The following is a 9999-nucleotide window of genomic DNA, read 5'->3' as shown; positions in this document are numbered from 1 at the left end:
AAAAATAAATTAGGTTTTGTTATTTACAACAAAATTTACTTTTTCAATGCAGCATTGTGTGTGATTTCAAGTTACAGGCTTTTCTTCAGGACTGCACAAACAAGTGACAATTATTCCTTTGGCACCATGATGTCATATAACCTGATCCCTCAGTCTTACTGTGGTGTGCATGTGTTATGGGGATAAACAAGTCAATTAAAAATACATTCTTAGAGATGAAATAACCTTGGTAAAATTGTGTTTCTGAAAAGAAAAAAATTCAAAAAAAAGCCCAACCCAAGCCCCTAAAACCCCAAACCGCACTTTCCTGGCAGTCGGAGAGGAAGGGTATGAAATGTGATGCTAAGGAAAAATTATTGGGAAGGGGAAAAAATAATACTCCTCATCCTGAAATGATTATGTTGAAATTTGGAAATGTATGAGTGAGCTCTGTGACTAATAACATAATGAATACCAAAAGAATTAGTAATGATCAGTTCTTTATTCTTAAAGTTTTGTCTAAGGTTTCTATGAAAAACTTGCTAATTTAATAAGTGACAGTATAGCTAACAACTTAACTAGCTTGTAACTTTCCTATTCTTTCAGTAGAAGCAAATGTTGAAAATTGGTAACATGATGAGACAAATTGAAATCAAAGTGTAAGTAAAGCAGGGTATAAATGACAAGTAATATGGTGTAATTCCACTGGAACATGAAAAATTACTGAGGAAAATTTCTTCTAAAAAAAAGAAAAAAAAAAACCAATCCAAACTTAAATCAGGCCAGTTGTGGCACTGACTTTTGCTTTTCCCAATGTCCTTGCTATATGTTCTTGGTACTAGTTGCCTATGCCTCCATTTCTGCTTTTTTGACTTCTGAATTAAGCAAATTTAGACTATTTTAGCAAATTTTAGGCTAATTTTGATCCTCCTGAGATGTCTCCCCAGAGGCCTCTATACAAGTTCAAAACTCTAGGCCATATTTGGCTTGGAAAGTTTTAAGTATAGTGGTGAGTGTATGTAAGTGTGAGGAAAAAATGTATTTACAGTTATGGTAGTGTAAATCCTGAGAAATTAATCTGATATTATTTTTGCTGATGTAGATCAGTGGAATCCATTTCTTAAGGGCCTAAATGAGCCTGACTTGTATGCTGAAAGGTGTCATTTATTCTAGTTATTATTCAATTTAAATTCATTTACAGTCCTCACAAAAAATGGCTCAGCACAGAAGTGGATCACATTGTTCTGGCTCTCCTGCCTTCTTTGTACAACTTCCATAGCCTGCAGGGGAAAAATAAAACAATCTTTGTGTGGCAGATTGTGGAAAGTAATAGGTTAGCTCTGCTGCATTTATTTCTGCTCAAGAGATTAAAGTGTAGTTGCAAAGCTGGTGCTGACATCATTCCAAGCACACAAAAAGCTGACGTCGGTTATACAGTATATTGCAAGGTGTTTATCTTCATCTGATTAGGTTAGCAAAATGCATACTGCCAAGGCAGCACAGAGGGAAATAGCCTGTTTGCCTGCGCTTTCCACTTGCCCTCTGACACCAGAGTTGGTCCTGGAAAGGCTGAAACACTTTGTGCTCGATAAGACCCCTGTGAAAATCTATGAAGCTTCCATCAGGCTTGACTTTTCCCATCGTAATCTCCAAACGGGTGTTGAGCGGACAGTTTGTTTGAGGTGGGCATTGGGCAGCCCCTCCTCATGGGGAAATCCAGATCTGAACTTTTGGCCTCCACAAAGCCAATCACAGTGAAAAAGTGAGAATGGATGTTGTGACACAGCAGTGCAAATGCCAATCTTCTCTTCTGCGTGCTCATCTAAGCGTGTGTAATCGGTCAGTGAGGAAAGTGGGAGAGCTGCTGCCAACCAGTGAGTAGCAGGGTGGGAGGCTGCTGCCCCTACCTGCCGCCCTGCCTGCCCTCCTGCCTGCCCTCCTGCCTGCTGCCCTGCCTGCTGCCCTGCCTGCTGCCCCTGCCTGTCGCCCTGCCTGCTGCCCCTGCCTGCCGCCCTGCCTGCCCTCCTGCCTGCCGCCCTGCCTGCTGCCCCTGCCTGCCGCCCTGCCTGCCGCCCTGCCTGCTGCCCCTGCCTGCCGCCCTGCCTGCCGCCCTGCCTGCTGCCCTGCCTGCCCTCCTGCCTGCTGCCCTGCCTGCTGCCCCTGCCTGTCGCCCTGCCTGCTGCCCCTGCCTGCCGCCCTGCCTGCCCTCCTGCCTGCCCTCCTGCCTGCCACCCTGCCTGCCGCCCTGCCTGCCCTCCTGCCTGCCGCCCTGCCTGCTGCCCCTGCCTGCCGCCCTGCCTGCTGCCCCTGCCTGTCGCCCTGCCTGCCCTCCTGCCTGCCCTCCTGCCTGCCGCCCCTGCCTGCTGCCCCTGCCTGTCGCCCTGCCTGCCCTCCTGCCTGCCTCCTGCCTGCCCTCCTGCCTGCTGCCCTGCCTGCTGCCCTGCCTGCTGCCCCTGCCTGTCGCCCTGCCTGCTGCCCCTGCCTGCCGCCCTGCCTGCCCTCCTGCCTGCCGCCCTGCCTGCTGCCCCTGCCTGCCGCCCTGCCTGCCGCCCTGCCTGCTGCCCCTGCCTGCCGCCCTGCCTGCCGCCCTGCCTGCTGCCCTGCCTGCCCTCCTGCCTGCTGCCCTGCCTGCTGCCCCTGCCTGTCGCCCTGCCTGCTGCCCCTGCCTGCCGCCCTGCCTGCCCTCCTGCCTGCCCTCCTGCCTGCCCTCCTGCCTGCCGCCCTGCCTGCCCTCCTGCCTGCCGCCCTGCCTGCCCTCCTGCCTGCCGCCCTGCCTGCCGCCCTGCCTGCTGCCCCTGCCTGCCGCCCTGCCTGCTGCCCCTGCCTGTCGCCCTGCCTGCCCTCCTGCCTGCCCTCCTGCCTGCCGCCCCTGCCTGCTGCCCCTGCCTGTCGCCCTGCCTGCCCTCCTGCCTGCCTCCTGCCTGCCACCCTGCCTGCCGCCCTGCCTGCCCTCCTGCCTGCCGCCCTGCCTGCCGCCCTGCCTGCCACCCTGCCTGCTGCCCCTGCCTGCCGCCCTGCCTGCTGCCCCTGCCTGTCGCCCTGCCTGCCCTCCTGCCTGCCCTCCTGCCTGCCGCCCCTGCCTGCTGCCCCTGCCTGCCACCCTGCCTGCCCTCCTGCCTGCCGCCCTGCCTGCCGCCCTGCCTGCCGCCCTGCCTGCTGCCCCTGCCTGCCGCCCCTGCCTGCCACCCTGCCTGCTGCCCCTGCCTGTCGCCCTGCCTGCCCTCCTGCCTGCCACCCTGCCTGCTGCCCCTGCCTGCCGCCCCTGCCTGCCACCCTGCCTGCTGCCCCTGCCTGCCACCCTGCCTGCTGCCCCTGCCTGCTGCCCCTGCCTGTCGCCCTGCCTGCCCTCCTGCCTGCCCTCCTGCCTGCCACCCTGCCTGCTGCCCTGCCTGCCGCCCCTGCCTGCCGCCCTGCCTGCTGCCCCTGCCTGCCGCCCTGCCTGCCGCCCTGCCTGCTGCCCTGCCTGCCGCCCTGCCTGCTGCCCCTGCCTGCCGCCCCTGCCTGCTGCCCCTGCCTGCCTGCCACCCCTGCCTGCTGCCTGGAGGGTGCAGGCAGCTCGAGCTGCTACCGTGGGAGTTCAAACTACACTGCCTCCCCTTCCCCAGTCTGCAGGAACGTGCTTGAGATCTGGAGGGCAGCAACAGAAAATGGGTATCTTCCTTTGGTTGTGACTGAATGTACCCTTAAAAACAGGCACTTCAACCTGTAACTGAAAATACCTGCACTAAGAGGGCACCTGGGAATAGCGTGCTCCGTGGGTCGAGCCAAGTTCTTCAAAGTATGGGGCAGAGGTGGATAAACACCTGATTTCTGCTCGCACTGAGACCTGACTCAACAGCCCATGTGTTGTGCAGTACAAAGATGTTGTTAAATGTGCATTTACATTCTATGCTTACCCTTAAAAGGAAAATTTCAGTGTTGGTTCTGAGTACCTGGCTTGGATATTTGTGTGTGCTTCCACAAGAGGAGTCTCATTGCTCCATAAGGACCACTGGTCCCAACTAGTGACCATTTGTCTGATGCAATGCACTCTTTAATTCGGTCTTCTTCTTTTCTTCCAAGTTAGTTATTTCATTGTTTCTCTCATAACAGTTTATGGTTAAAATTTGATCTAATTCAGTCACTGGAAATGACAAAATTTAGGCATGCATTTTAGTTAGAATATCATGGGTTGAAAAAAAAATTCAATTCCATGCAGTAACTGTTTAATTTTAAAAGCTCAGTATCAGCTTCCTAGAAGAGGGGAGTTCATGCTTACTGGTTACCAATGGCCATTTTATTACTTCATATTTTGTTGTATTCTACTCCCTCCTATGTGTAAACACCATAACAGCAGATTATTTGTAATTTCTAAGTGTTTGTAATTGCTAATTAAGATTCTTAGTTTTCATATTAGCAAGAAATGTGCCTGATACATGCAAACAGCCTTTACAGCAGTTGTAAGATGTATCTGTGGGTAAAAATTGAAGCTCTTCTGGGTACCAAGTTTCTGACAGGGCTCCAGCTGCATTAGGGGAAAAAGATTTTACCACATACAAACTTTTTATTAGAATAAACATTGCTTCAAAAATTACATAATGTGCCTACTCTCCTTGGTAGCTCAAATCAAGGCCAATCAAATCAACATGCCTAAGATGAGTAAATACATGCATATTTTACCACTTTTTTCTTTTTACTCTATAATTCAGTCAAAGGAGCATATCTTGGAAAATAGCATGATTACAGCAGAGACTTTATGACAGAAAAAGAAAAAACATCTTTTTTTTCTTATCAGCTTGATAAGGAACATTGACAATTCCGTTTTCTTGGTACTGTTTAGAATACCAAATCTTTGCCATGTCTGAGGAGCCGCTGACATGAATAACCAGTGATCTTATGTAACCTCAGGACAGCAGCGAGATTTGTCAGAAAGTTAGCAATGTGCTGTCTTAATTTAAAAAAAGAACATCAGGCAGCATGAAATGCATGATTCAGAGAAATCCACTGACATTTTGCTATTGACTGCAGCTGATAAAACTGAAGTAGTCAAAACATCTCATTTCAGCACTACTGACTGAGCAGGCCATGAGTATAACCCACATTTTACTGCAGGATGAAATTTTTCCAGCATAAATTTAGCTGTGTGTAGGAAGCCAGGACAAGATCAAGGTTGCATTTATTGTCCTCAGAGCACAGGAGTTGCAGAGTGTGCTCTTCTTTTCCCTTTTGGAGTTGTCTGTCTGTGTAGGTAAAGGTAAGGAAAATAATACCCTTTGCCCCTTATGTAGGCATTGCTGAGCTGTTCCAGAATAACTCTGCATGCTGACCTGTCAAGGGCCAAGTGGTGTTCTGAGTTCTACTTATTTGCTAGCTGAGCAAGGGGAAGCCTGTGCCTTGTTTTTTCCATCAAGTAAGCTGGGATTGTATGTTGCAAAATGCCTTGAAATATATCAATAACATACCTCCATGATTTAACAAGCGTATCATTCTGCGCCTTCTGCAATTCTTCAACAGCATTGTCATCATTTTCTGGAGTTAATAATACTCAGAGAAATTTTTTTTATGTATCAGATAGTCTTGCCTATAAATAAGTCATGAAGATAATGAACGTAGCAGATACAGGCTATTTTATGCAAGCAATCATAGACTTTCAGTAATCTGTTTTCCTACATTGCAGAACAAAGACTGAAATCCCTCAGTCATGGTGGTTAAATAGTTTTATATTCTGACTTTTTCTGCTCAGCCAGTACACTCTGCTTTTATTTTGGACAACTGCAATTGTAAGTGACGCTTGCTACCTTGGGGTTTGTGCTGCTAGGTCACTCAGAGTGCATTTGGAGGCCACCATGGTGAGCACACCATAACTTAAAGTAACAGAGAAATACATCTATTATAGCCAAAGACTATGTAGCTCAGAAGCACCTGACTTTTCTAAAGGGTAGAAGGCTTCTCATCTTCTTTCTAATGGTAGGTGGGATTAAGAGACTCCAAATATTGATGCTCCCATCCATAACTAATGTTTCCAACATTGTAGCAGTTGGATGCCAATGTTCAGAGAAATGGAAAAAAGTATCTAAACCACATCTTTCTATGTTTCTTTGCAACTTCTTGACACCATCAATTTACTATGAGCTCCAGTCAGCTGAATCAATAACAGATATAATCCCTAGAGACCTAGGAAAGACCTTCTTTCAGGAGGTTAGTAGACAGGCTTTAGGCTTTATTGACTGGGGTAGAATCATCATGCCTTTGCTGCAGAACTAGACTAAGGACTGGTGATATTTAGGGCAATTTCAAAGCTTGTTCCAAGATTGTTTTCACAACAAAAGGTTACCCTGTCAGAGCACAGCAGGGGAGGCTGACTGCACTTCTGGAGTCAGTATAGACAAACCCAAGCTTTGTTCTGCCCCTCATCTCTTAAATCAAGTTCCTAGCAGAGGGGCAGAGAAACCCACTGCAGCTCTACATGTACAGGGAAGACAAGGACAAGATTCAGACCATCTAATGCTATTGAAGATGGGAGTTATGTCTTAACACAAGTGGGATTTGGAAGTGGGATTTGTCCAGCTAAATGTTGACAACTATATTTCTCTCTGGTGACTATAAAAGCAGCTCAGTGTGACTAGTGCAGGCATAGATGTCTAAAGTCAGATGGGATTAATCCTTCCTCCTCACCAGAGCCCAAATTCAATTGCATACACAGAAATATCTCGTTCCTTTTGAGATATACCAGGTATCCAAGATATCTACATGAGGCTTGCAGATGTGACACAGGAGCTATGGAAGAAAGATCTCTTGTGAAGAGACAGCTGGAGATGGGGTGGGGTGCCCTGCAGCATCTCAGATGGCAGTGAGTAAGCATGTCTATATAGACATCCATGTAGGGTGGTCTAGAAGACCTTATCTTTTGAAAACCTTTAGTTCAGCACACTATTTTCTCATTAGCTTGAGAGTTTCCTAGGTGTCAACACTTGGGTACCTTTAAAAATGTAAATACTTGTGTAATTTATGTGGGTAAAAGCTTTCCTTCCCTCTTCAGAATTGGCCACTTGTGGAACAAGCTTGCAAATGTTGGCCCAGAAGAGTTTCAAGCCAAAGGAGGCCTGACCCCTATGTAATATGTGAGTAAGCGCTCAGCCACAGGCACACATGGGCTGCTTTAAGCCTTTTACATCAAGTAGGTTCTGGACAAAACCCAGAAATAAACCCAACTTCAGAGAAAGCATAAATCATCATAACAAAAAATACTAACAATGAATGTTGATATACCAAGATACACTGTGAGACTGAATAAAAGATGAAGAGCAAATGTATTTATTTACTTTATGTCACTATTTTGTTTTCTTCTTGTTACACCTCCATGTAGGATGTGCACCTAGTGAAATAAAAAAAATTACCACATGTTAAGTAGAGAAAATAAATACTTTAGAAAAGCATTTCCCATTTCTTGCCTTTAGTGTCCACCAGAGGATGTGCTCTCTGGCTCCAGAAGCAGCTGGTGTAACTCAAATAGCTCATTAAAGGTGCCTTGTGATCCTTTCTGTTGTGTACATGTCAATTTAACCTGTTTGCTTTTAGACTGTCTCCCCCCACAACTTCCTGCAAAAACAAGTCGCTTTTTATTTGGGAGAGAGATCTGCATGCTGTCAGAGAGGAAGATTCAAATTGTGCACAGCACAATAAACACAACACTTGCAAATCTCTGGTTTTAGGCAGTAGGAAAATGAGTTCCTCGCATTTGCTAATACTTCTCCAGACAAGTGTGTTCATTAAACATAGTTAATGTTTTCCTTCTTTTAAAAGCCAAACTATGGTATGAGGCAGCCTTGTGTTTAGCAGTTGCTCACTGAGTAAAAATCCTATGGCAACCAATAAATGGAAGCCAAAAAATGTTGCAATATTTTTTTAGAGGACTCATCTGCTTATTTTTACAGTTAGCCTTGCATAACCTTCTGCATTTTTGGACTCTGCCTTATGTAGAATATTTCTTGAAGTTTCCATTTATTTCAATTGTACACTGCACATTAGGAAAACTCCTAAAAATTAGAAAAAATGAGTCACAAATACTTTCCCTTTATGATGTTATTCTGCCCTTCTATAACCTATTTATGTACTGCCCTTACCTAATATTTATTTGTTGTTATAGTTTTGCTGAGGATCTAATACTAATTTTTTAGCCTTCTAAGCAAAGATGAAAATAGTGTCATGATGGTAGCTGGAAATATGTCTGCTTCCTGGGATTTAAACATGTGGATGCAAGAAATGATAACTGTGCTCCCAGCTGATGACCAGAGCTAGGTTTGCGGCTTCAACCATCACTTATTATCACAAAAGCGTGTGGAGTTTGGGATGTGTCTTATTTTAATGCATGCTTATAATCAATGAAAAAAAGGTTTAAGGATAGATTTTAAATGACATATAAAAAAAATCTATTCAGTGTCCGTGCAGCTCAGGCATTTGGTGTATGCCCATCTCTGTATTACCCTGGCACAACTAAGAGTTATCAGCAGAGTATCAAAGACTGTATCTGTAGGATTCGGCCTTGATACAGATATGATGGCAGAGTGATGATATATTTCACTCTCACTCTCTTCTCCCACAAAACTAGCAACAAAATCCTGGCAGTCTGTTCATCTTTAGCCAACGGTAAGGTACATCAATTGCCTCGAGACAGCCCTCTATAGACTGGCTGGTTCATGCCTGATGTTGCAACCCTATCACCCATGACGAATTACACATGTAAGTGTTGCAAAAGTCTATTCTGAATAAATAAAGGCTTGGAACTTTTTCTCTGTATTTCTTCAGCAAACAGGATCTTATGCGAAAGTGGAGATGGATGAGTTTGCCTGCCCGTGTGCATGAGGGTGTGCATACACGCTTATAAATGAACAATCCTAAATGAGAGAGGGAGTGGGGACAGTACCATTCTGCATTTGCATACCTCTGCATCAAGCTGGATAAAAAGCTGAAACAGGAAATAGTGATGTATTCCCCAGTTGCTTCAGAGTGTCACAGCTTATTTCTTCAGCAAGAAGAACTGGGGAAAGGTTTGGCACTTCTGTAGACCTGAGACTTGCAACATGCTGTACCTGCTGTTTCAGTGGGAGGTTGATGGGAGGTGGCAGGACCCTTTCCTTCACCTTTTCAGGAAATCCTTGCCTGTGCAAATACACAAGTTTTGTAATTGAAAATTTGTGTTACCTTGTGTGTGTGTGTATATATATATATATATAAGAGTCAGTGCTTGGATTCCCTAAATGCCCTCAGGTGAGTTTCAGCCCCCTGAGCTTTAGGTTTCTGCAGGAAGGATGTCTCAGTTCCTATATAGTTCATGGACACCCGATCATCACAGCCTGTGGAGCCTAGAAAGTTCTTTGGGACCAGGACAGGTTTTTTTTCTCCATGGAGCAGCATAATAGAATCTGAATAAGCCTGGGACTGGGGGTCCTTCTGACTGTTGAAGTAAAACTAATATATTAGAATGGTTGAATAGTTTTAACATCAAGTACAATATGTCCTGTCTTATGGTATCAACAGCCTCTGATTCTTCAGACAAGGCATCTGCTCTGTTCTAATTTAATTCTTTGGGTTTCCTTTTTTGTTTTTGTTTGGCTTTGGTTTTTTTTGTAGAAAGAGAGCAAATTTTATGGATGAACTTTAGCTGCAACTGACCTAATATTGCAAACCCCATTTCTCACAGAACCTAAGCAGGTTTTAACCCGGCTTTTGAAAGTAAAGCAAAATATAATAATCTACTTCAGCAACTGTACTCAGACGATAATCTATTAAAGGTAAATGAAAACAATGGAATAATTTTCTTTTTAAGGTCTTGCTCTGAAAAAAGGTCACATAAAAATCTCATAAACTGAGATATTTTTTGTCATTTTAGATGTTCCCAGTTTGCCTTGGAATATCAGTCCCAAGAGAAACCAGGCAGTATGTTTTATGAAGTTTGTTTTTAAAGCAATAGTATTATTAGTTATATCCAACACTATATTACATTACATATTATATTACTATACTTAAAAGCAAGAAATCACC

This window comes from Falco peregrinus, chromosome 7 (genome assembly GCF_023634155.1).
Source record: "Falco peregrinus isolate bFalPer1 chromosome 7, bFalPer1.pri, whole genome shotgun sequence".
Lineage (NCBI taxonomy): Eukaryota > Metazoa > Chordata > Aves > Falconiformes > Falconidae > Falco > Falco peregrinus.
Note: the sequence above shows the minus strand (reverse complement) of the source record.